The sequence below is a fragment of the Phycodurus eques genome, chromosome 3, assembly GCF_024500275.1.
Source record: "Phycodurus eques isolate BA_2022a chromosome 3, UOR_Pequ_1.1, whole genome shotgun sequence".
Classification (NCBI taxonomy): domain Eukaryota; kingdom Metazoa; phylum Chordata; class Actinopteri; order Syngnathiformes; family Syngnathidae; genus Phycodurus; species Phycodurus eques.
The window spans coordinates 11,043,226-11,069,549 of NC_084527.1; the positions used below are offsets into that span (position 1 = coordinate 11,043,226).

Sequence of the window (26,324 nt, forward strand, 5' to 3'; positions counted from 1 at the left end):
GTGGAGAGGGTTATAGTGTTCATTTGGCCCTGTAGTCCTGCAGGACTCTGCTTTTTAATTGTGCATAAGCGAGTACTAGTCTCCACCAAATTAACACTCAAGTGATATCCACATAATGTCTTTCCACTGCGGTGCTATTTATGTTTTCAATTTGACTGTTCTGTTCATTCGCCACTCTTTTATCAGTTTGTTGCTCTTCTCGCACTTCTTGTTTCTATTTTGCGCGGAGGCATCCCAGCATTGCCCTCTCACAAACGTGACCTGGACTGCATTTGCGAGAATGATTTTGCATTTCCCTTTTAAATTGTTTGGCTTGATCTAAAGCAAACTAGCTCTGTCTGGATTTGAATGGTTTATCTGATTTGGTGTTTGGGAAGCACAGTTGTCATGATTTTTACGGGATTAAAAAAAGATTCCAAAGGGCAAATCTTTTCATTCGTTGCTCCCAGTAGCTCAGTCTGTGAGACAGAGTAAGTGGAAATTTTTAATCCAGACAGTTGGGTAGATTGCAAGTCATTTTCACCTTTTAAAATATCTGAATTAAACAAGCCAACTATGCATTTTTCTTTTCCAATTTCCTTAAGGTACACATCTCAAAAGTACAATGCATTCTCCTTCGTCAAGCCTTAAGTTTGTAAAATTTTTAATTTGACTAGAACTTTTTCAAAGATTTTACTTAAAATGTCATACAAATTTTAGACATTGAACTGCCATAATGCGTGAGCATTAATGCTTGAGCATATCAGGCGAGCCATCACTGCTCCTCAAAAGACCTCATTTCAGCCAGCATCACAAGGATGTACTCTGCGTGGGTGTTTAGATTTTTCCTTTGGCTTTTTTTTTTTTTGAGAAACACAAGCAGTAAGAGAGGAAGAATATGAGAAGCTGATGAAGGTTATGTTTGGACTCTGAAATCTGAACAAATTGGAGGTTGAACAGCATCTCAGAATAGATTGTGTCTGACTTTCTACTGTCAATTTATCTTTTAAATTAAATAAAACACCAAAACAACAACTCGCAGACCTAAAGAAGTATCTTCTAGGGTTGACAGATGTTGGCAAGAAAAAGTCTACTATTTCTACAATTTTGTAGTGTACAATTCTGCTGCATATAGCTGTGTCATCGGCTATCATTTCTTCCAGTTGGGTTCTGGTGCCGAAGGTGTCCTGGAACGGTGTAAAAATGACTCTCCTTGTCACCCATTTATATCAGATACCATATCGCATTTATCACTGACAAGGGCCTTTTCTCATTCACAGTCCACTCAAACATCCAAATCAAATAAAATCCTTGTCGTTCTGAATCACTGACATGTTGGTGGGGAAGGTGTGGTTCACTAAAGTCCTTTGTATTTTTTAGGGGTATGTACTGTATGCCTGGCAAAAATAATCTTATTGCCCAGAACTAAGTTGGATTTACAGTGAAGGAATTTAAACTTCAATTTGTGCATCATCCCATAACCTTGCTCAGAAATCTTTTTTCCCTACAATAATGCTCTGTGGGAAAAATGCTGTTGTGCCACATCCATGAAATTGTTCTTGGCCTTGCACTTCATCCATGTCATTGTCAAGTTGATGTTTTATGGAAAGTGTGATTTTTATTTGTCAATAATTTATATTATTTTGAAGTCTATAGGCTCATTCTTTCACATCGGCAGTAGTCCGTTCAAGGTTGTCAGTCTTGTATCTTGTATCTCACAGTATACTCAGAAGGTATCAGTGCGCTCTCGGAAGAAAATACCCAGTAAGATATAACATAGTTTTAGAATTTTTTTTTTTTTTTAACCGTTTTTCCCACTGTGCTGCTGTGATTAAATTGGCTAACAAATGTAATATCAGAAGTTTTACTTAATTTAATTCTTTAGAGACAGAGGCTGGAGGCTAAAACCACTTTCCTTCACATTATAAATGGATGATTGTTTTTGGCGTTTCTCATCCCAATCATGATTTAACCATACTCTGCAGCAGTCATGGTCAGCTAAGGGTAGTTGTTTGTTCAGCATCTTAGGCTATTGTTTCTGACATATATTTTCATGTTTAGCAGCTATCATGGCAGCTTTACAGCAACATATTATCCATAGTATGCACAGAATATCTTCTCTGTTGTCTAATTATTTTTAGTTTCATAAGAATAAAATGGAATTACATTTTTAGAGATTGGAACCTCCAATTGGACTGATTTGTTCAGGATAAAACAGAAAATCTCAATAAGATCAATTATATATACTGTATATATAAAATTGATCACACGCACACACACACACACACACACACACACACACACACACACACACTAGGTGTGTCAGAAAGGTTCCAGGGCTGGTGTCGCAAAAATGTTATTTCATATCCAAACTACAAGTTTTCCCATTTGACGCATTCACCCAGGAGTCTAATACATTTTCCTAGACAACTCAAACTTTTAGCTCTTTTTAAAAAAAATTCTGAAGTTAATCAATTTATTCGAACATGCACCGTTTTCACTTTTTATTTACTTGGTCTTATTTAAGTTTGATGTTTGTCATTCTTTAAAGAAAACGACTCATGATTCAAAACTTAATTTTTAATGGGATTCATATTGAACTATAAGGCATTGCAAAAAAGCACAATCATTAAACCAAATATAGCAATAAAGAAAATGAGATGTTCCCTGACCAGTCATCAGTCATATTCCCCCCCCAAAATTAACAATAGTTTACAAATTCTGTCTATGTAATCTCATGAGCACAGCTGTATTGCAGTCACACATACTGTGTATGTTTAGTTCTGTGTTACTTGAAAATAAGAAATGTCGAAATGTTTGAATTGTAATAAATTAATTGGATTTCACTAGAGTATTGATACAAGCAGACAAAGACTAGGCCACTTATTATATCACAATAAGTAGATATTTTGATATTCTAGACCTTTGCTTCAAGAAATGTTCTCCAACTGGACCTCTTTAAGTTTTAGTTGAATACCCCTGGGTGAGGCCATCCTAATGTAGAGTAGTAATTCTTTTTTTCCAGATATTCAGAGAGTTCTATGCCATGAGGTGCAATGTTAAATTGAAGTAACCAGTATTAGAGCGCCTTAGAGAGATAACCCCAAATTTAACACGCCTGTTGCCCATTCACACCTGAGAAGTTGTAACACTAATGAGATGTATGACACCGGGGATGGGAAATGGTTAATTGTGTCCAATTTGGACATTTTCACTGAGAGGTGTACTCACTCTAGTTGCCAAAGGTTTACATATTAGTGGCTGTGTTTTGAGTTCTTTTGAGGAGACATTCATTTGCATTGTTATGCAAGCTGTACATTGACTACATTGTAGTAAAATGTTATTGTGTCCAATAAAAAGAAAAAGTAAATATAGTGTAAAATGCTAAAACATTACCCACATATAACAGGCAGCGGTAAGCTTGCTAACAGCTAGAACAAGAAGCTAAAGACACAATTTACAACACAATTTATATCAGTGCTATTCCTTGTCAAATGGCAAAAACAGATTGATGGAAATGCCTGACACCTGTCACAGATCCAAATCCAAGTCATTTGTTCACAAAAGGCTGCTCAATACCAGCTCCACCTGAGAGTCCTGTCAAGCCACTGGGAAGGGAAACAAAAAACAGGAAACCTTTTATTCTTCACATTTATCTTCTCTTACTGCCAACTGTCTTTGTAAAACACCCAAAAATATGCACAATACTGCCCTTAGTGGCAGGAGTAGTTTAAAGGGTATTATAAAACAATTTAAATGTTCTCGACTGAGGACCAAAAGGGAAATATAGTATTTCCGTACAGAGAAAGTAAGTGTTTTTTCACATTAAATGAGATGCTGACACAGCACAGATTTAGTGTAGTGAGAAAGTGTAGAGGAGAGAATACGCCAGGGCAGTCATTGAGAGGTGGGAATAAATCAGATCCCGAGAGCACTGAGGAATTGCAAGCCCTGGGAGACTTGAAGCTGGGTTGGAGGGATGTTGATTTATAGTGGACTGAGTCGTCTGCTGTTTATCACCATAGTTAAGCTCTTAAATACCCTCATGGTACAGTGAGGGAGAGAAATGTGATGGGCAGAGATGGAACGTGGAGATGGGACGTGGAGCGGAGGAAAAATAATTATGGTAGACATTGAGGTTGACAGTTTAGGGGTTTAAGGTGAGAGCTGTACAGTTTTGAGAATATTGACAATAAGGTCAATAAAGCGGAGACAGAGTGAGATTACTTGTTCGAAAGAAAGAACTCTGCTCTGAGGCTTAATACTTTATTTGTTGTTGAGTCTTGCCGTGTAATTGACATATGTATATATATAATTGATATATGAATAATTGATATATGTATATATATATATATATATATATATATATATATACACACATATATATATATATATATATATATATATATATATATATATATATATATTATACTCAGCTATTTACTCGAGACTGAGACTGAATACATGACTGTCATATTGCACAAAACTGGAAAAAAGGATGAACCGTATTATCCGCAACGGATATGATATCATGTCGCAATAAGTAAAATAATGTTTATGCAACAGCTCTTAAAGACAGACACAAGCTTTGGCCACTGCTTCAAAGTTATTTTTTAATATCACACTTGATAGGTGGGCAGTCACTCCAAAGGTCCAACGATTTTCATACAAACGTCCATTTTGTGTTCCCCTTTAAAGCAACAGTGCCTCAAAAATAGAAATGCATACAATTCTCTCTGCCTTATTGGCCACACACTTATTTCAAGACGATTTTGGCTCGTAACTATTGGCGTCATAAGCGTGCCCTAATATTACACCATGCTTTAATGGTTATTGTCGTCTGCTTTAGCGGAGCCACAAACTGCAGACACAGCTTGCTGTATGAGCATTAATCTGATCTATGACAACTGAATGAAAAGCACCCAGATTTTTAAATAGCCCAAACTTATCTTGAAATTGTGTCTTCTAAAACTGATGTTCACGGTTTGTCAAAAGCATGTGACCCTCAGGTTCCCAAGCCTTGTCCAACAAAATGACGGAACATTTACATGACGACTGCTCATAAAAAAGGCCATGTTAATTAATATCCGTTTTGTTTTGTGCTTTCAAGTACAGTATATACATTTTCCTGAAGAACATATATGAGCACAAATATTACTATAGCACCTTCAGCTTTTTCAGGCTCTGGAGCGCCATTGTCATGCGTTGCTGACCAAATGCCTTCCTCCTTTTCCCCTGCCTTTTTGTTTGGATGCTTTAAATAATAAATTCCCCATGGCCCTATTTCATTGAATTACATGTTTCCTAATCCTTTCAGTCTTGCAGAGATATCAAGTTGTCTGATATTATTAGTTTTTAGAGATGTATCTGTCCTCTGATTTCTGCTATCTTCACCTCAATATGTTGAGTTAATAGATATCCTTGAAAGCTGCCCATTTTATTTCTGAAAATGTCTTTGCATGTCATTGAATCCAATCCCCTACTGTACATCTTCTGGGAAGTGTATGGAGTGTGAGAAAAATAAAAAATGACTATTACGGTTGCTGGCTAGTAACTGAAGATAAATCTCATGTTCTCAAATGACTTCCAGAAACGTAATTGAATTGGTCCTGTGATCCATTTCCAATCCCTTAAGGCATCAGCCTTGTGATGGCAGAGACAACATCTCATTCTTTTGCTGCAGAATGGCAATGTCACACTTACCTCATCTCTGACTGCATTCAAACCACAATTTTTTGTTGTTGTTGTTGCTGATTTAGAGAATGCCAAGTGGTGTTTTGCAGAGGAGACTATGTAAGGAAAGTGGAGGTTCTGAAATTAATCTGGAAATCCCGGCGGTTTTGGCCCGTTGTGAGCTTTCTGATGGAATAGGTGCTACTGTATGAATGGTGCTGATATGATGGCTGAGAAATTGGTTCACTGTAGCCTCATTTACATTCATATTGCACAAAGCAATTGATAAGTAACAAACCAATGTATTATAGCTATTGTAAATTTGGAATCAGGTGGTTTGGTAATCAGTTTTTTTTCTTTAACCAACGTGATTAAAGATTGTGTGGCAGCCACATGGTTCACATTAGACCACAGTATCACATCCAAGCCATGTGACTCCATTTTGTCAGTCAGACACTCTTTCCCTGTTTAATACAATTAAATAGGAGCTAATTCAGCAGCACCGTTTGCCTGTAGCAGTCTCACGCTGAATAAGCAAAGGTGATCAGCTGTCGAGAGTGATCAGGGTTTAATATCGGGTATTAGGTCGCATATAATTGCCTGCATTCAGTCTTAATTAATAAATACAAGATGGGTTGCCTTCAGGAAGGTTGCCCCTTCCAACCGCATTGAAGAAGACTTGCTGTTACAGGGTTGTGGAGAGACTTCTGCAAGTCATCATCCAGCCATCCATCATGTCAATTCACTCTACTAAACAACAGTTAACTCTAATCAATCCATTTACGATCTGTGAGTTTAGTTTAGTGTGTGTGTAATGTGTCGGGTTGGCTGCTGGTCTGCACCTGAAATCTGAAATTCTCAAATGATTGCTTTATTTCCCAGAACTGGTAAATGCCGCCAAAGACACATTGTTTGTCCTGTTTAATCTTATTCGGTGAATTGAGCAAGCTGCACATCCTTTAAGTAAACGGCAGAGATGTTGGAACCAGAACCCCGACATCTTTCATCTTTTTTTAACACACCCCACCCCCCTCCCCCCATGCACACACACATTCAAGAGAATATACAGTGTGCAGTACATACTAGTATGATATAAAGTGCATGGCCTGGGTTAAGATGCTCTTGATACATCTAATCATGCAGTACCCTACTCTAATGGAGGGAGTGTTGGTGCCTCTCTGGAATTCTGGCCTTTTGAAATGTCACAGCCATTTGAAACGAACTGTCTTTTAAAGATTTCAGTCCTTGATCCTATACTTATCTTTTCTCAATTTCCAGTCTATCTCCCCTCCTTTGGTGCTCCCACTTTTTGTTCACCATCTCTTCTTGAAGCCTTGACAAATGTCACATTGTGGTTTTCCATTGCGGCACGAGTAATAGGAAATATAATGGCATTGGAAATAAAATGTACAGTGTTAAAACTCTTTGAGCTAAACCTTTTCGTACCAGGTGTAGAAGACTTGATTGAGGGTCTGTAGAAGTCAGAGGGCATGAGTCTAATATAAAACTTAATTAAAATAAAATCTCTGCATCTATTTTGACAAAATGTTAATTATAAGTGACTTCACAGTGTAAGGTTGCTTGTGATGAATTGTAACCTAATGTTTATACACTGAAGATTAAGTGTCTTGGATGAGTCCTAGAGTTAAGGCTGGGCAATTACGGGAAAATAATATTCACATATAAGTGTGTAATATACGTTTATGTTTAAGATTAAACTGTGTAAGACCTGTACTTCAAATTGCAACACATGGCTCAGTCAGGTAGGATCCCAGTTTCCTGTTTATTTCTTAACTTTTAATAGATACCAAAGTAAGTAAAAACGTTCCACCACACGCCTCATGGGTAGCACTGCCTTGCTCATTTCACCCATCCCGTGCTACCCTGTCCTTTTCTGTCGTCTCTCATCTTGTCCTATTGGTTAGTTGCATGTCCTCAGTGAGTGTCTCCACCACCCGTCCACAAATACGTACGACTGCGACTCTGTAACGTTACGTCTAGTCTGATTTGTAGATTATTTAACTATTGTTCTGCTGTGTTTCGCACCATTATTCTCCTTGTCTGTTATGTCCCTCTCTCTGTCCCATAAAACCCGCATTTCAAACTCCCCTGTTGCACAGCAAAACTGTTCCAGCACAAAAGGCATACAGGTCCACCATTCTGCATGGCCATGAGCTGAACAGGACAGGTAAAAAAAATAAATAAATAAATAAAAAAAAAATAGATAGCAAAGTAAAACTAGATTTTTCCGTAAATGTTCTAGTTTAGCATACTTTGTTTAATATAGCATTTATGCATCCAGATTTTGAAGTGTGCCTCAATTAGACTCAGTGTAGTTAAAATATACCATAATTGGCAATCATCTGCTCAAAACAGAGTACACATATCAGACCTACAGTATATTAAAACAGCAGTTTTAGACATTCTTAATTGTGCACTTCATCATCCCCCATCCAAAATGACAGTGAGAGAAAACATTTGTATTGATTGTTTAGACTTTTTAAGGAAATAAAGTGTTCACAGCAAGTGCAGAATACTAACATTTACATTAAAACACAACTGTTGCACATATTTGAATGTTGGACAGCAACATAAATTCTTAAATCTTAAAAACTCAAAAGTTACAATTTATGTTGACAGATCACATACGTATAATCCTTAGATATCTCATTTAAAAGCCAAAATTATATATAATATTGTCATATTTTCTTTGGTATTGGTGAGTATTAGTATTTTCAATCTATTATAGTACAGTGATACTTTTTTTGAGATATCGTGTTATGTTGCTTGTTGTTGTTTTTTTTTTTCTTTTGTGTTGTTTTTTTTCCCTTCGTGTTGCAAGCCAATGTTTGATTTACAGGCAAGCTTCATATACACTGCTTGTGTGAAGTGGGGGAGAGGAGGGAAGGAGAGTCGCTGATGCACTTTCAACTGTGTATTGAAAGGTACAAACAGCCAAACACTCTGTAACAGTTGTCATCTGGCAGTACCTTTGTATTTTTGTACATTTTTCTTTGTACTTTTTGGTTCACATATTAACAACTAGTCACTGCATGACCGGGCCTAATAAGTTGCAGCTTGAATAAATGACAAGCATTTGTGAAATCCAAGCACTCCATGTTCCTGGCTTAGCATGAAAGGCAGAAAAACCCAATTGTGTACCTATTTTTTAACTGAAGTAAAAAAAGACAAAAAGTTGATTTGAGGCATTTTTGTTAAAAGTAGACACTTATTAAGATTTGTATTGGCAAACTCTCTTTCCTATGAGTGTAAAGCACACATACTGTAGTTCTCACATCTATTGCCGTTGGGACCCTGCTGATACGAGTCTCAAACACTTGACCTTAACATGAAACCTTTAAACACTCAGACAGCGAGTGAAAGTACTTTGTACTTTACCAAAGGTCACTCCCACAGTTTTCTCCCACTCTGTTGTTTTGCTTGGCAGTGAAGCTGAATACGGTGAATCCAGTAGGCTCCCAGTTTTTTTACCTCAGGCTGAATACATTCCTGGACAAATATAGCCTTAATCTCTTTTTACACCACCTTTGCAGGCTTGTGAATGTGACATAGAGGTTAGCTTCAGGCTAGATGTTTAGAGGAAACTGCGACCTCAATCACTGAAGGCTTACAGATGTTTTACGGAATTGGCCATACTGAAAACTACATGCAGTATTCACGTCAATGTTAAAATCCCTAATGCATTGTATTGTGTAAAATTAGGCCCTCTAAGCTGTGTGACCTCACGTGACATAATATTATCATTAATCATGATAGTGATGTATGTATATACAACCCCAATTCCAATGACGTTGGGACATTGTGTTAAACATAAATAAAAACAGAATACAATGATTTGCAAATCATCTTTGACCTATATTTAATTGAATACACTACAAAGACAAGATATTTAATGTTCAAACTGATAAACTTTATTGTTTTTAGCAAATAATCATTAACTTAGAATTTTATGGCTGCAACACGTTCTGAAAAAGCAGGGACAGGGTCATGTTTACCACTGTGTTACATCACCTTTTCTTTCAACAACATTCAATAAACGTTTGGGAATTGAGGACACTTAATTGTTGAAGCTTTGTAGGTGGAATTCTTTCCCATTCTTGCTTGATGTACAGCTTCAGCTGTTCAACAGTCCGGGGTCTCCGTTGTCGTATTTTACACTTCATAATGCACCGCGCATTTTCAATGGGAGACAGGTCTGGACTGCAGGCAGGCCAGTCTAGTACCCGCACTCTTTTACTACAAAGCCACGATGTTGTAACACATGCAGAATGTGGTTTGGCATTGTCTTGCTGAAATAAGCAGGGGCGTCCATGAAAATGACATTGCTTGGATGGCAGCATATGTTTCTCCAAAACCTGTGTGTACCTTTCAGCATTAATGGGGCCTTCGCAGATGTTTAAGTTACCCATGCCATTGGCACTAACACAGCTCCATACCATCACAGATGCTGGCTTTTGAACTTTGCGTCCATAACAGTCCGGATGGTTCTTTCCTCTTTGGCCCGGAGGACACGACGTCCACAATTTCCAAAAACTATTTGAAATATGGAGTCGTCGGACCACAGAACACTTTTCCACTTTGCATCAGTCCATCTTAGATGAGCTCAGGCCCAGAGAAGCCGGCGGCATTTCTGGGTGTTGTTGATAAATGGCTTTTGCTTTGCATAGTAGAGTTTCAAGTTGCGCTTACAGATGTAGCGCCGAACTGTATTTACTGACATTGGTTTTCTGAAGTGTTCCTGAGCCCATGTGGTGATATCCTTGACACATTGTCGGTTTTTGATGCAGTGCCGCCTGAGGGATCGAAGGTCACGGGCATTCAATGTTGGTTTTTGGCCTTGCCGCTTACATGCAGTGATTTCTCCAGATTCTTTGAACCTTTTGATGATATTATGGACCGTAGATGATGATGAATATGTGTGTGTGTGTGTGTTTGTGTGTGTATATGTGTGTGTGTATATATATATATATATATATATATATATATACATACATACACACACACACACACACACACAGTCTGAGTTGTATGCAATATCCACTTTGCCCCCACAGTCGTGCAGATATCTAGGGCTTAGACAGATGGTTTAACATTAAGAGAAGAGAGAGGAAATTGTATGCATTTGTTCTTGAATGTATTAAATAAACAAATATTTAACTGTTTACGGGGGTCAGGCTTTTCAGGGCACAAATGTATTGGAAATTTCATCCATCCATCCATTTTCTGAGCTGCTTCTCCTCACTAGGGTCACGGGCGTGCTGGAGCCTATCCCAGCTATCATCGGGCAGGAGGCGGGGTACAGCCTGAACTGGTTGCCAGCCAATCGCACGGCACATACAAACAAACAACCATTCGCACTCACATTCACACCTACGGGCAATTTAGAGTCTCCAATTCATGCATTTGTTTTTGGGGATGTGCCCGGAGAAAACCCACGCAGGCACGGGAAGAACATGCAAACTCCACACAGGTGGGGCCGGGGATTGAACCCCGGTCCTCAGAACTATGAGGCTGACGCTCTAACCAATCGTCCACCGTGCCGCCTTGGAAATTTCAGTTGGGAAAAAATAAATGGTCCATGGAAAAGTCCATGGAGATGGTCAACCCTGATAGGTGTTGCCAGGATGCCCAATATTTGAATTGACATAATCCACCTACTCTAATTTAGCTCCATGACTAAATTTATGTAAAAATGCAGATAGTATGAGGATTGTACATACACAATATACATTAAAAAAATATTGCCCAAGTTTAAATTCATAATTGCTTTCATAAACATATGTCAGAATGACAAAAGGGATGCAATTATACATAGTCTCCTTCAAAAGTATTGGAAGAGTAAGACCGATTTTATTTTTGCTCTCGACTGAAAAAACGAATGTTTTCGACATAAAAGTATAAATGAAACAGTTCAACAGTTTGCTTCTTCTCCACCCGAGAGATTCATTTTTAGATCGGTTACACAACTTATAAGGTAGCGTTATTTTGCAATGTTTTCATTTTATTTTTAATGATGAAAGCCCAAGATGCATTGTTGGAAAATATCGATGCTATCAGAATTGTTTTTTTCCCTCTTGTCAGCGATACTTCGCTGTATGTTTCGAAGCAATAAAGCCTTCAGAACTGCCAAAAAGCAGTCCAATTCCAAAATACAATCCTTAATTTTTTTAATTTTTATTTTCTTTTTTTGTTGTTGCAGTGACGGTGACCAAAAGAAAATTAAGTGGTAGACTGGACATTAATAGAACACTCATACAAGTGCAGGGCAACTGCGTTCAGTGTAATGGTGAGTTGCATTGTTAATGATTTGTTTTTGTTTCTTTGCCGGTTCGTCAAAATATTACTTTACATAAAACAGGTCTGGCAAATGTTTTTGTTTTTGCAAACCACTGCTCCGCAGGGTCTGGAGATTGACTTGTAGGCACGGCATGGCTCAGGTGGTAGAGGGGTTGTCTCCCAACCTGAAGGTAGTGGGTTCTTTCCTGAGCCATAGTCACGATGTGGAACTGTCCTTGAGGAAGATAGTTGCTCCTGATGCTGTACCATCAATAGGTGAATGAGGAGACTGTGTTAAAGAGCCTTTGAGTACCTTAAAGGTAGAAAACCCAATATAAATGAAAGCCCTTTTACTTGGTCAGTCGCAAACCTTCTACTTCTTGCCCCTGATGTGCTCCTTTTATTACTTTGGTAGTGTATCTTGAGTCATTATCTTGCTGCATGAGGAATGATTTTCCAGTTAGTTTGGTTTAATTTTTCCTTAAAATGGCAGACACAATGTTTTTGTAACCTTTGGAGTTCTTTTTTTCTGCTGCTATCGTGTACAATTGTCAGTAAAGATTACTGAGCTCACATGAACCCATGCAAATCTGAGCAATGCATGACATGACCTCTGCTGAGTTACACAGATTAGTTTATAAATTTGGGATGCTGAGCAGATCCTTTCTTTCTTGGAAGTGTTAGCCTTTTCACCACCATGTTGAAGGCTAATCTTCTAACCAAGTGTTTCTGGCTCATCTTTGTACTTTTTGGCAAATTCCAGCCTGGCCTTCCTATTCATCTGGTGAATGAGTGATTTGCATTTTCCTAGTGTAGCATCTGTACTTTTGTTCACGATCATGACCTTCACTCCTGCCCTCTCCAAAATGTTGCTATGTCGTTGATATTGGTTTCAGGGTCTTGAGTGCTCTTAAAATGTTTCTGTCATCCACTGCTGCTGTTTTCCTTAGTCTATTTTAACAGCGCAGAGGTGGGGACTGAAGTCATTGTGACTCGGACTTGAGTCTCTATTTTGGGAATTTGACAAAAACTAAAAGGCTTGAGTTAAAGATTTGGGACTTGACACAAACTTGTTTGTTGTTCATTTTACATGTTCAGTTTAAAGATAAAATATAAAATTAATCAGATAATGTCAATATGTGAGAGCACGATGGGAATGGCACCATCATGATTGGAGTACTAGCCTGACAATCTGGGAATGGCACAGTCATGAGAGTGGAGGATTGGCCTGTCAAATCAGTCAAATCTCTTGCTGCGGGGAAGTTTTGTAAAACTGCGAATGGACAGATGGAAATATAACATACAGCCAGACTACAACATGAAAATGTGGTTGTCATTTGAAGATCCATTCTGTTGAGTAGATATCTGTAAATTTGGAAGCCTGTTCTTACACCCAATCAATAGTTTGCTAACATTAGCTTGACATGATACTTTTTGTTAAATATGTTAACAATTGAGTAAACAAAGTAGGAATGGTTTAAAAATGGGATACATTCCAGCAGTATATGGAATATGATTTTAAAATAAAGTAAATTTAAGTTAAAAACAGTGCATGCGATTATTATGGTTTTAAAATTAAATAAATTAAAGTTGAAAACAGTATGTGGAATGAGCATGGTTGTAAAATAAAGTGCATTTTAGTGAAAAACAGAATAATTTAATAAATTAGCTGTTAAATTGAAATAAATTTAAGTTAAAAACAGTGAAGTGCATCTTAAGTTTGCTTTTAAATTGAAGTAATTTTTCGTTAAAGTCAGTGCATGTTGGTATAAATCTGGTTTTAAAATGAATTAATGAAATTATTAAATCAAAACTACGTTTCAAAAGTCAAAAAACTACTCTTCCCAGTTTCAATGAGACCATTTGCAGTGCTAGGATGAAGTGTCCCAGCGGAATGTCTTCAGCCACAGTGGAATTATTATAAGGCTACATTGTCCTCAGCTTGCAGACAAAGACCCTTTAAAATCTCATATTTTGCAAATGCAACCACTTGTAAAAAGGGTGTGACCTATTGACCTCTTCTCCCAACAGGCAGATGTTGTAGTCTTGCGGCCAGTTTTTTAGGGAAAGAAATAATCTGAAGTTGTTTGTAGTATAAATCAAGATGTGATTGAGACTCAGATATTAAACTACATGATAATTATTGAAGTTATGTAGTGATACTAGAGTGCAATATCGTGAATAGAGGTGAGATAAACTGGCCAATATTATCATTATTTTACCTTAATGGTCAAATCTTTTTTTCAAATTTTCTTTATTAACAACACAACAAAAATGTGTTCTTTTTGCAGCGCCTGGAACAGATTAATGGAGTTTCAATTCATTTGAATGAGGAACATGTATTTGATATTCGAGTTCCTTGAGTTACGAGCTTAGTCGTGGAACAAATTAAACTCGCATGTCACAGTACCAATGTACTTCTGCTCACATTCTAAATTATAATCTAATCCAGATGTAAATACCAAAAAATAAAAGATGAACTGTTGATCTCCTCTAATGTTCATCTTTTGATGTCAAACCCAAATGTTTTTTGTTTATAGCAAAGATAAAAGCATTGGCCTTCCTGTTCCAATACTTTTGGAGGTGGTGGAGCCAAAGGCCAAGGTCAATACACAATTGACTTTACCAGGTAACATTCAGGTGGTGTGTAAATGATGGCAGAAATGAAGTATGGCTCTTCCTGACATGCCTTTAAACCTATTTGAGACCAATCTTTAGGAGAACTTTGCATAAGTGTGTGTGTGTGTGTGTGTGTGTGTGTGTGTGTGTCACAAAGCATAACAGATATTTTATTTGGAGCTGATTTCACTTGGTGCACTGTGATGATGGTTAAACACTTGTGATCTGCATAACATTAACTTTTGAATTTCCCCTGAGCAACAAACTTGCATGAAAGTTCCTACTGTAAACACTGGTTAATTAATTCCTGTACTGTTGTTGAATGACCAACACACAAACTGCACACTGGCCAAAACTACAAAATAACCACATTTCTAATGTGGCGTGAATGGAGAAGGTGTCGTCTAAAGTGGTTGAACATTTTGAAAACAAATGCAGATACTCGTTATGAACATGCCATTCTAAAAATTTATATGATGATGCCACTGGCTTTCTGTGGGAGTCTATCAATGTGAATAAGGGGGGGTAGTGTAGTTTTAACTACCCTTTAAAACCTGTACTGGACATGTGTTCGACAATGATGCCTTTTCACTAATATCATGCACCTGCTCTTTTTGCTTGTGCAGAATTTCACTAAACACTGTGTAATTAACTTGACCCGACCAGTTTGACTTGAGCTCTGCATGACTCAATGCCCTGAATGCATCTCTATGATTAAATAAAGATTTGACCTGATTTAGATCATGGATATCAATAATGGAGCAGTTAACTAAATAAGCTGCTATCACCCATTAAAAATTCACACCTCCACCTGATAGTTATTGGACATGGTTTTTCTTTCTTCGTAGTCTATTAATATTTTTATTACCATCTATGTTTCATGTTGCACCATTGGACCGGTAAAAATTCCTAGTTGTGAATTTACCTTTTACTGACAATGGGGGAAAAAAAAAAAAAAAAGATTCTGATATACAGTAGGGCCGCCAGTCTGACATCTAATCTTTTCTGATATGCGTCACCACACATGCACATACTGTACATCTAACCCAAGTGCTGCAAAACTCTAGCAAGCTACTGAGTTGCGTTGTTAGCCTACAATTAATTTTTTCTAAACTTAAGAATGGTATTTATTACCAAGTGCAGAGAGGATGATGTTTTCCCGGACTTCATCAATAACCACTACAGCATGAGAGAGATAATGGATGTGGCAACGAAGATCACCCATTCTGTTTGTGCCCGATCTCTTCAATGACAGCTATTCCGTGCGTATCTGGAGAAAGCTGACTGTGACCACTATGTTTTTCGCCCCACACGGACGTGATGTCGAGGGAAATTCTTGCAAAGATTTCAAGATCTATGTCTGGAGATGAAGGACTTTTTCCGAGTACGAAAACATGCACAATGAATCCAATTACAGTAAATGATGATCAGTGGATGCTAGACTAAGCATTTTTAACTGATTTGGTCAACGTGTTAAATTACTTTAATTTAGAGCTGCAAGGAAAAGACAAAACTGTAATCAAAATGATCAGCTCAGTTAATGCTTTTTTTGGCAAATTTCCAGAACCGTGCATCAAAGATAGTGACACAAGGTAAGGCATGTGTGCTACTTGACAGTGCACGCTACCCAGAGCAGATTTACAACAGTCAGAGTTTGACATGCTTTCAACACTTTACTGGAGCCAGTCACTACATTTATGCGCTACCCTTGTTGGGAAGATGCCGAGGTTGATTTACTCGCATTAAAAATTGCAACACTGTTTCACCTGAACTGATTTGGAATGGAGGTTGAGATTTTCACACTAATAGCTGACATTCAACTTAAGACCATGGGTCATGGACAGTTCTAGAACTTTCTGACAGAGGAAAAGTACCGTAACATAAGGAAAATGCTCAATGGCTGCATTGTTTGACTCCCCTTACTTATGTGAGTTAGCGTTCCCCCACCCTCCTCCAATTAAGATTATCAAGTCCAAATACTATTCCACCATGACTGATGATCATTTGAAAGTATGCTTGACTATCAGCAGCTACTGTGTGGACTAATCATTCCTAGATGATTCCATTCAGTGCAAGTCATCAGAGTAAGGTATTGACAACAAATGTACAGAGTTGTATTGTTCACTTTGCTTTTGTGGAGTAATGCAAGGTGCACCAACATTTATTGTACGTCTAAAGAATAGTCAATATATTTATAAATATATAGTTTCCATTTTTATATTCTGAGGTAGATTTTGACTTGAGCCTAGGTTGACTACAATTATTTATAGTGCCCCTGTTGACCCTTGTGGTCCAAAGAGTATTTGTTTTTGTGGCATATGGTCATGTTTGTGAATGCATGCGTTCATATCAAGGTAATTGCCATGTGGCCTTTTGGGGAAACTACAGCTCTAATGTTGAAAGAAACAGATTCATTAATTAATATCTTGAATGTAGGCTGCAGCACAGACCCCTCTCAATGAGCCACAGGCAGCTGTTTGATGCTATCTATACCCCCTGCTCTGCTCCCTTGGCGTCCGTGCACAAAACCCACACATGCCCCAACTTTGAATGTATTATTAGAAACTGTGGTTGTGGTCACAATAGAAGATGAGAATTTACTGTATGTCTAATCTCATGTACAGTGGACCCCGCTTAATCAGTTTGTTTTTGGGGAACCTATCCTCCGTTATTTGCAGAAATCCCTGCTTATTTGCAGTTTTTTTATTTTTTTTTATTTTACCTGATCCCGTGCTTATATCGCTCAGGGTTAGTTTTTTTTTCTTGGCAATTATAAGGAGTATACATTTTTAGCGGATTTTTGCTATTCATGGTCAGGCTCAGTTCCTGTCCCCCGCCAGTAGCAGGGGTCCACTGTACTTTTGACCAGTCAAAAATGGTGATGGGGATGTTGACAAGTTGTGACCCATCCCTCTTAAGGTTTTGGCAATTGACTGAATAACTCCAACCTTGAAACTCAATCTATAGGTATGTAATCTTTCAATATCCATTTTGTCAAGCTAATATAATTTGTTTCTGTCAGATGACATATGTATTTGGAGAGGTTGGGGGTTCAGTCATATAATTGTCAAGAAACCCTTCAATTTCTGAATGCCAGAAAAAGTATACTGTATTTTCTTTTCACGATCAACTTCATTTGTTTTCAAATGTTCTTTTGGAACCGAAGAAGTGGATCAATCTCAGTCAGATTGTTTTCTGGAGGATATCCATTGTGAAGAAGAAGAGGAAGGCAGAAAAAGGAAGATCAAGAAAAAATACTGAGCTATCCATTTTGTGAACTGCTTATCCTCACTGGGGTCGCGGGTATGCTGGAGCCTATCTCAGCTAACTTTGGGCGAGAGGCGGGATACACCCTGAACTGGTCGCCAGCCAATCGCAGGGGACACACAGTATAAACCTACAACCATTCACACTCACATTCACACCTGCGGTCAATTTAGAGTCTTCAATTAACTTACCATGCATGTTTTGAGAATGTGGGAGGAAACCATAATACCCAGAGAAAACTCACGCAGACACAGGAGAACATGCAAACTCCACATAGGCCAGATTTGAACCCAGGACCTCAGAACTGTGAGGCGGATGTGTGAGCCAGTGGTGCACCGTTCCGCTAACAAAAAATATGAATTAAAAAATGACAAATGGCACAGAAGAGTTAGAAAGCTACATGCAAAGAGGATGGATTTCCTTTGATTAGTGTGATGTGATTATGAAATTCATTCAAATGAGGGGGGACAAATGCGCAGAAAGAGGGAAATCCTCTGAGACACACTAGGCACACCACATCTTGTTTTGAACTTCTTGAAGAATATCCACAATAGTCCATAACGCCAGTCAACACATTACTTCCATGGGTTTATTGATCTGGCAGTGAATGAAGATGGTTGGTAAAACCAGGGCATTATGAACTGTGTACATTGGTTGTTAGGCAACACACAAAATCATCACAAACTGGACTAGGTTATGCCTTATATATATATATTTTTTTTAAGTACCTGCACATTTTTAAACAATTTCTTTCAGCTTGTCAACAACAGTTAGAAGTTGTCTCCATTCTGCAACTGGCTGCACATCTTTGTTCTCCTTTTAAGCGCTGGTTGCCATTCTATGCTGCCGTTTTATGGTGTTAACAATGGTAAACACTCCATGTGCAGGCTTTCAGTGTCAAATAACATGGTACATGTTCCTGTTCAAAAGATTTTTAATGAGTATTTAATTAAACACTGTCAGCGGGACATTAATTAAATGTCCATTTACGAAAACCAACAAAAAAACTGCTTTTAATGGGCGTCAGCCATAGGAGATGCTTTGCATTTAAATTAACGTATTAAAGCTTTTTGTTCAGTCTTTTTCTCTGCTCACTTTGACAAAAATAAATAATTTTAATAATAATTTTTTTTTTTTTGTCAAAGAAAAAATGTACACACCGCTAGTCAAATGCCAGGATTTTGTGATTATAAAAAATGAGACCAGCATAAATTTAAAAAAATATATATTTTCTACCACTAATGTTATCTATATTCTGTACAACTCAATTGGGGATTTTTTTTTTATTTTATCCATCCATCCATCCATTTTCTGAGCCGCTTCTCCTCACTAGGGTCGCGGGCGTGCTGGAGCCCATCCCAGCTGTCATCGGGCAGGAGGCGGGGTACACCCTGAACTGGTTGCCAGACAATCGCAGTTTTTTAAATGTTGTTTTATTTATTTTTTATTTTATAGAGAGTAAAGTATACAAATAAAAAGTAACCATAATAAACAGCAAACATAGTGTGGTTGCACAGGTGAGCACACTGTTGTAACTGGGAAGGTGGCTATGTTGAGAATTAGCACAGAGAGAATTCACATTCAAACTCATGTTAAATTGGGATCAACACACACCTGCCACAATTTAAACTGCCTCTGGTGTACCCTCCCCCAACTTGAACTGTTCTTGTAGAATTTTACTGACATTTGTTTTAATGCTTTGTAGCAGAAGCCTGAAGGTTTTGTTGTAACACTGACTGGCATTTGGAACTGTTCATAATTTCTTCCTCCTTGACTTAAGGCCTCAATTCCAGCTGAAGAAAAACAGCCTTAAAGTATGCTGTTGTCACAACCATTCTAAACTGTAGGTAGGCTTATGGTGTTCTTTTGGTGAGGAGCAATGTTGAAAAAAATGTTCAGCCTTGGTTTTATTCGACTGTAACATAGTTTCCCACGTGTGTGGGAGATTTCAAGTGTGTTTTTGCAAAAGATAGATATGCTTGACTGTTTTTCTTTGTAAGATAAGGCTATTGTCTTTTGTCACCCTACACCACAGCCCATACACATGAAGAAGATGGGATTGTCACATGTACTGAACAACCAGTACTTGCCAGAAATTCCTGCAGCTCCTCTAATGTTGCCGTTGGCCTCTTGGCATCCTCCCTGACCAGTTTTCTTCTTCTCTTCTCATTAATTTTGGAGGGACGTCCAGTTCTTGCCAATGTCATGGTTGTCTGTACCATTTTGTTCTCCACTTGATGATGACTGTGTTCACTGTGTTCCATGGTATATTCAATGCCTTGGAAATTATTTTCCATCCTTCTCTGACTGATAACTTTGATGCTGTGGAAGCTCTCTCCGGACCATGGTTTGTGCTGTAAGATGTGACTAAGAAAATGTCAGCAAAATCCTACTAGATCAGCTAAACTTTATTTTGGGTTACTCAGAGAGGCACATTAAATGGTGGCAGATGTGTGCTGACTCCCATCTAACTTTAGTTTGAATGTGATTTATTAATTCTGAACACAGCCAGATTCTCAGCACACTTGTGCAATCACATTATCTCAGTTGTTTATTTTTACTTTCACTTTCAAAGATTTCTTTGTATAGCTCACAAAAACCTGGTATTTGAATTGGGGTGTGTAGAGTTTTCTATATCCACTGTGTATGGATAGATTAGATTGTATCTTTGTTGTTTGGCCATCTAAACAATTATCTCAATGTTATAACAGCACATCCAGTGTTTGATTATAATACAAAGTTAAAGTGATTGCTTCGTAGACTTAAGTACAGTACATAATAGTTTTTTGTTACCAGTTTAATAATGACTGAACAAAGGTTCCTGCCCTATAACACTAATTGTATGGTGGTGCTACTCACTGAACCTTCCCTCAGAAATTACAGTGTGCATTTATTTGTAGTGATGGCCTTGGTGTTAATATCAATAGTTTAGGGATGCATAAACGAAACAGGGAAATTGATTGGCGAGGATTACCTTGATCAGCCCTGAATTCTATTGATTCTATTGATCCTCAAAAAGGCCCAGCAGAGGATGTACTTCCTGCGGCTTCTGAGAAAGCACGGCCTGCCACAGGAGCTGCTGAGGCAGTTCTACACAGCGGTCATCGAATGAGTCCTGTGTTCTTCCATCACAGTCTGGTTTGGTGCTGCTACAAAAAAGGACAAACTCCGACTGCAACAATCAAAACTGCTGAAAGGATTGTCGGGTCCCCCCTACCCACCCTTGAGGACTTGCACGGTGTGTTTTTTGGACATACTTGGCAAATAAAGATGATTCTGATTCTGATGAAGACCTAATGAGGAAAATGTGCTGAGACACAAAGATTGGATCACATTACAGTATCGTGTTCCATTCTGTGGGTTTCCAGTTTGTCAGCTTTTTTCAGACAGCATGAAGATCCTAGAAATCCTGCTGATGCCTGGGAGCTGCTATTATTCAGTCTAATTTGATTTGAAGTCTATTGCAGGAAACCTTGCCTGATCATCAGGGATATTGCCATAAGGCGGGCATATTTGTGTGATGGAGAAAGCGAGATGAGATTCATCCAAGATAAATGTCTTCCTTTATTTATACCAAGAGCACTGATAAGGCCAGTGTGGTTCTTTATTGCTGTCATTAGTTTTATTGGTGTTGTTAATGCTATAGTGTGTTCTTTTGGCACTTTGAAAACAGAGAAGATTAGTGGATCAATCACAGTCAGGTTTGGTTTCTGGAGGATAACTATTGTGAATAAGAAGAGGAAATGCAAGCGCTGTAAGCAGAAAAAAGATGCTAAAGAAGAAAAAAAATGTATATGACTGGATTAAAAAAAACTAACAAGTGGACACAGAGGAGTTTTAAGTCAAGAGACAGTAGCCAATTGCAAAGAGGATGCATTGCTTTGGATTGTGTGATGTGGTTATAAAAGTGATTTTAAAAAAAATACACAGTAAGAATACAATCCTTTTTTGTTTTGTTCTCAAAAGTGGAACAATAAGCAGCTCGCGAGAAGTGCTACCACATTGCAAAATATATACAGCATTTCCCACACAATATGAACAATATTTAACTTTCGTGTGCTGACATTTGAGGGGATGTGAAAAGCTAATTTCCCCCACTAACTAACCTGTATCAACAAACACAATTAAGCATAACTGGATTTGTCTCTGCAATATTCCAAAACTGTCACTTCAATAAGACAAATCAAAATATTAGCTACTAAAAGTTCCATTCCATCTAAATAAATTTTTCTACAACTGTTTTATGCATAACATAGGTCAAAATGAGTCTCATGTGATCTCAGTTTGACATCAATGTGGTTTGTCAATTTAATGCAAAAGGCAATAAATGGCATAAGGTTTAATGATCAGATCAGACTTTGCTGTCGTTGTCAAATACCTGCCCACTGCATGGTTTGGTACACGCCCACTCATCTCGGGAAAACTTGCTGAGCTACAACGTGACTGTCTCATTCAAACCTTAAACTTTGCATCACCTGCCAACCTTGGAGGAGTTGAGGAATAAATGGCTTCAATTTATTTTCGGAAACATTTCTAATCATTTTGGAACCAGAATTGTGCTGTGTTCAGGCACATTTTGTGGAGGATGACTTCAAAACACAAGCTATCACACGCTGGAAGTGAATTTCCGGGTTTTGAGCGAGCAACAGAGCCGGCCGCCGCCAATCCAGACAAATACAATATATAAAAGTTTGTTGTGTTTTACCACAATACTAAACTATATTTGTAATTGAAGATGTAACTGTGGATGAAATGGTGAAGCTTTTTCACCCACGTCCTCTGTAGCAATCCACTTCTTCCTTCATTGCTACTCTAGCTCTCTCTATCTTTATGGTTTAATATAAATGATAAAGTACAATATACTGTAGATGCAGCTAATTAAGGATCACCATTCAGTGCGTCACACGACGTGTTGCGAACGCTTGGCCGCCACGAGATGATCGCCGAGATATCGCCAAAGACCAATCAGAGAAATGCTGTTTTTCAGAGGCGCACCGTATTAAAAGGCGCAGTCTCAGTTACTGGGTCTATTTCTGTATTTAACACATACATAAGGCGCACCGTATTATTGGGCGCAGGCATAGTAAAAGATACGCTAGCTTAAAACATACGGTAGCATGCATGCACGCTAAAACAATATTTTTAAAAAGGCAGCAGGAGCAAAACTGAGTTTGGTTGTACTTTATTGAAGTATTTAACAATGTACTCACGTTATTTTTTTTTTTATCAATCCTCATCCACAAATCCATCAAAGTCTTCATCTTCTGTATACGAAATGGTTAAACATGCCGGGTTCCCGCTCGTCATTGTCTGAGTCGGTCTCATTGCCGTGCGGCTCCTCAGAAATTATGCCGGCTTTTACAAAAGCTCGAACAACAGTGCAGGCAGACACGTTAGCCCAAGCATCCACAATCCATTCACAAATTGTGGTGTAACTCGCCCGGTGCTGCCTCCTAGTCTTAGTAGCTGTGTTCGCCATCTGTCATCCATCGCTCCCACGCCGCTCGCAACTTCTCTCTGAAAGCCCTGTTTACACCGATGTCCAGCGGTTGGAGTTCCTTCGTGAAGCCTCCCGGAATGATGGCAGTTATTGCACTCAGTCAAATGGTGACTTGAGACGCTTCTCCCGGCTGTTCTTTGCTCATTAATCCATTGCTCGAGTTGGTCTTCCAACTAATCGCCTTGTTTCAACTTCGTCTTCTTGACTTGGCGAAGCTCGTTTTCCTGCTTCCTCCACTTGCGAACCATGGATTCGTTGATCTTGAATTCTCTCGCGGCTGCTCAATTCCCATGTTCCTCCGCGTAACTTACAGCTTGCTGTTTAAACTGTGCTTCGTAAGCGTGTCTCTTCATAGGTGCCATTTTCGGGGGTCCTTAGCCAAACCGATGTTGTTTTGCACAATGCACATACCGGCGCTATATACCTACTGGGGGCGTCTTCTGTCACGTACACCTGTCCCCCTTTAACGTCCGCATGCTATCCTCAGTCACGTCCGCCTTTCCTCTATATAAGCAGCGTGTAGGCAGGAAATGCTCCCAGTCAGTCAAGCGGAGCGCTCATCAAAGTCACACAACAACATTTACAGATTTTGGAACTCGGTGCACACATAAGGCGCGCCGCATTATAAGGCGCCCCGTCCATTTTGGAGAAAATGTAAGACTTTTAAGTGCGTCTTATCGTCGTGAAAATACGGTACATAAAACTTGAGCCTTGAGACACACCAGGCACATACAGTGGGTACGGAAAGTATTCACACCCCCTTAAAATTTTCACTTTGTTATATTGCAGCCATTTGCTTAAATCATTTAATTTCATTTTTTCCTCAATGTACACACAGCACCCCATATAGACCAGAAAAAAATTGAATTGTTGACATTTTTGCAGATTTATTAAAAAAAGAAAAACTTAAATAAAAAGTATTAAGACCCTTTAGTCAGTATTTAGTAGAAGCACCCTTTTCAGCTAATACAGCCATGAGTCTTTTTGGGAATGATGCAACAAGTTTTTCACACCTGGATTTGGGGGTCCTCTGCCATTGCTCCTTGCAGATCCTCTCCAGTTTTGCCAGGTTGGATGGTGAACGTTGGTGGACAGCCATTTTCAGGTCTCTCCAGAGATGCTCAATTTGGTTTAAGTCAGGGCTCTGGCTGGGCCATTCAAGAAGAGTTGTTCTGAAGCCACTCCTTCGTTATTTTAGCTGTGTGCTTAGGGTCATTGTCTTGTTGGAAGGTGAAACTTCGGCCCAGTCTGAGGTCCTGAGCACTCTGGAGAAGGTTTTCGTCCAGGATACCCCTGTACTTGGCCGCATTCAGGTTTCCTTTGAGTACAACCAGTCGTCCTGTCCCTGCAGCTGAAAAACACCCCCACACCATGATGCTGCCACCACCATGCTTCACTGTTGGGACTGTATTGGACAGGTGATGTGCAGTGCCTGGTTTTCTCCACACATACCGCTTAGAATTAAGGCCAAAAAGTTCTATCTTGGTCTCATCAGACCAGAGAATCTTATTTCTCCCCATCTTGGAGTCCTTCAGGTGATTTTTACATTGTATTTATTATTATTTCTTTTTTTTTTTTTTTTTTTTTTTTGCAAACTCCATGCGGGCTTTCATGTGTGTAGCACTGAGGAGAGGCTTCCATCAGGCCACTCTGCCATAAAGCCCCGACTGGTGGAGGACTGCAGTGATGGTTGACTTTCTATAACTTTCTCCCTTCTCCCGGCTGCATCTCTCGAGCTCAGCCACAGTGATCTTTGGGTTGTTCTTCTCTACCTCTCTTGCGAAACACATTTCATTTTATTTTAATGGGTTTCAAATTAAACGGTCAAGCATTTCAGAAAAGCATTATCATTAAACAAAACATAACCATAAAGAAATTAATGGTAGTTGTTCAGTGATCAGTCATATTTAAAAAAGAAAAACAATATTTCACAAATTCTGCCAGGGTATGTAAACTTATGAGCACAACTGTACATGTATGCAGTCGTACGTACCCCTGTCATATTGGAATTAAAGTGTAGGCTACACCTTTTTCATAACCACTAGGTGGCAGTGGCATATTAGAATGAAAGTGTACACCTTTCTCATAACCTCTAGGTGGCAATGACATATTGGAATGAAAGTGTACAAATTTTTCATAACCTCTAGATGGCGGCATACATTTATAAAATGGGAAAGTTCCCCCCATTTCCTCCTATACCTATGTATAACGCGCACTATTGACTTTTGACAATTTTTTGGGGGGGAAATGCGCATTATACACAAGAAATTATGGTAAAGGATTTTACCAAATGGCTGAAATAAAACAAAGAGTGAAACATTTAAGGGGGTCTGAATACCTTCCGTACCCACGCTACATCCATCCATCCATCCATTTTCTGAGCCGCTTCTCCTCACTAGGGTCGCGGGCCCACTCTACATGTACTTACCATATGAAAGCCACAACAAGAAAACCACTGTAATGCAGTCAACATTTTACTTCTTGGTTTTATTTACTCAGAAGAAACACTGTCATTAATTAGACATAATTAGGAAGGCCTATAAATGGAGTAATATCGTTGTCCACCGTGTGTTGTCATACAAACATGCATACAACATTTTGTGTTGACTCTTTTTCCATTTCCCATTATTTTCTATCCAAATTCATATCAGACTGTGCAGAAAGCAACATTATTATGATGAGTCTAGTACAAAGGCTTTTGGGCTCAGGGACAGCAACAATTCAGCAGCTCTGTGTCATTGTTGTCCAGCTACTTGTATCAATAGTCAACAGAAAAAAGGGTAGCTAGGAATAACTGGGGATAGGCATTTGATTGCATTTCCGTGTTAGTCGATGGGTAAATTTAACAATCAAGTAAAGCAACCATTATTTGTTATGTATTCATTTATAATGACATGGGAGAATCTTTCTCTGAATGTTGCAAACTCATGTTACCTTGACAGTGTTGTATTGAGCGGAATAATGCTGTCAGAATGAATTGTGCCATAGT

General features: G+C 38.6%; 1 protein-coding gene across 1 annotated transcript in view; it reads left to right on the forward strand.

The window, feature by feature from the left end:
* The first annotated feature begins 14,516 nt into the window (after positions 1-14,516).
* gpat2 (glycerol-3-phosphate acyltransferase 2, mitochondrial) overlaps positions 14,517-26,324 on the forward strand; it is a 72,554-nt gene continuing 60,746 nt past the window's right edge. Inside the window, exon 1 of the mRNA XM_061672010.1 lies at positions 14,517-14,578. The gene's annotated coding sequence lies outside the window, so the exon portion shown is untranslated. The remainder of the gene's footprint in view (positions 14,579-26,324) is intronic.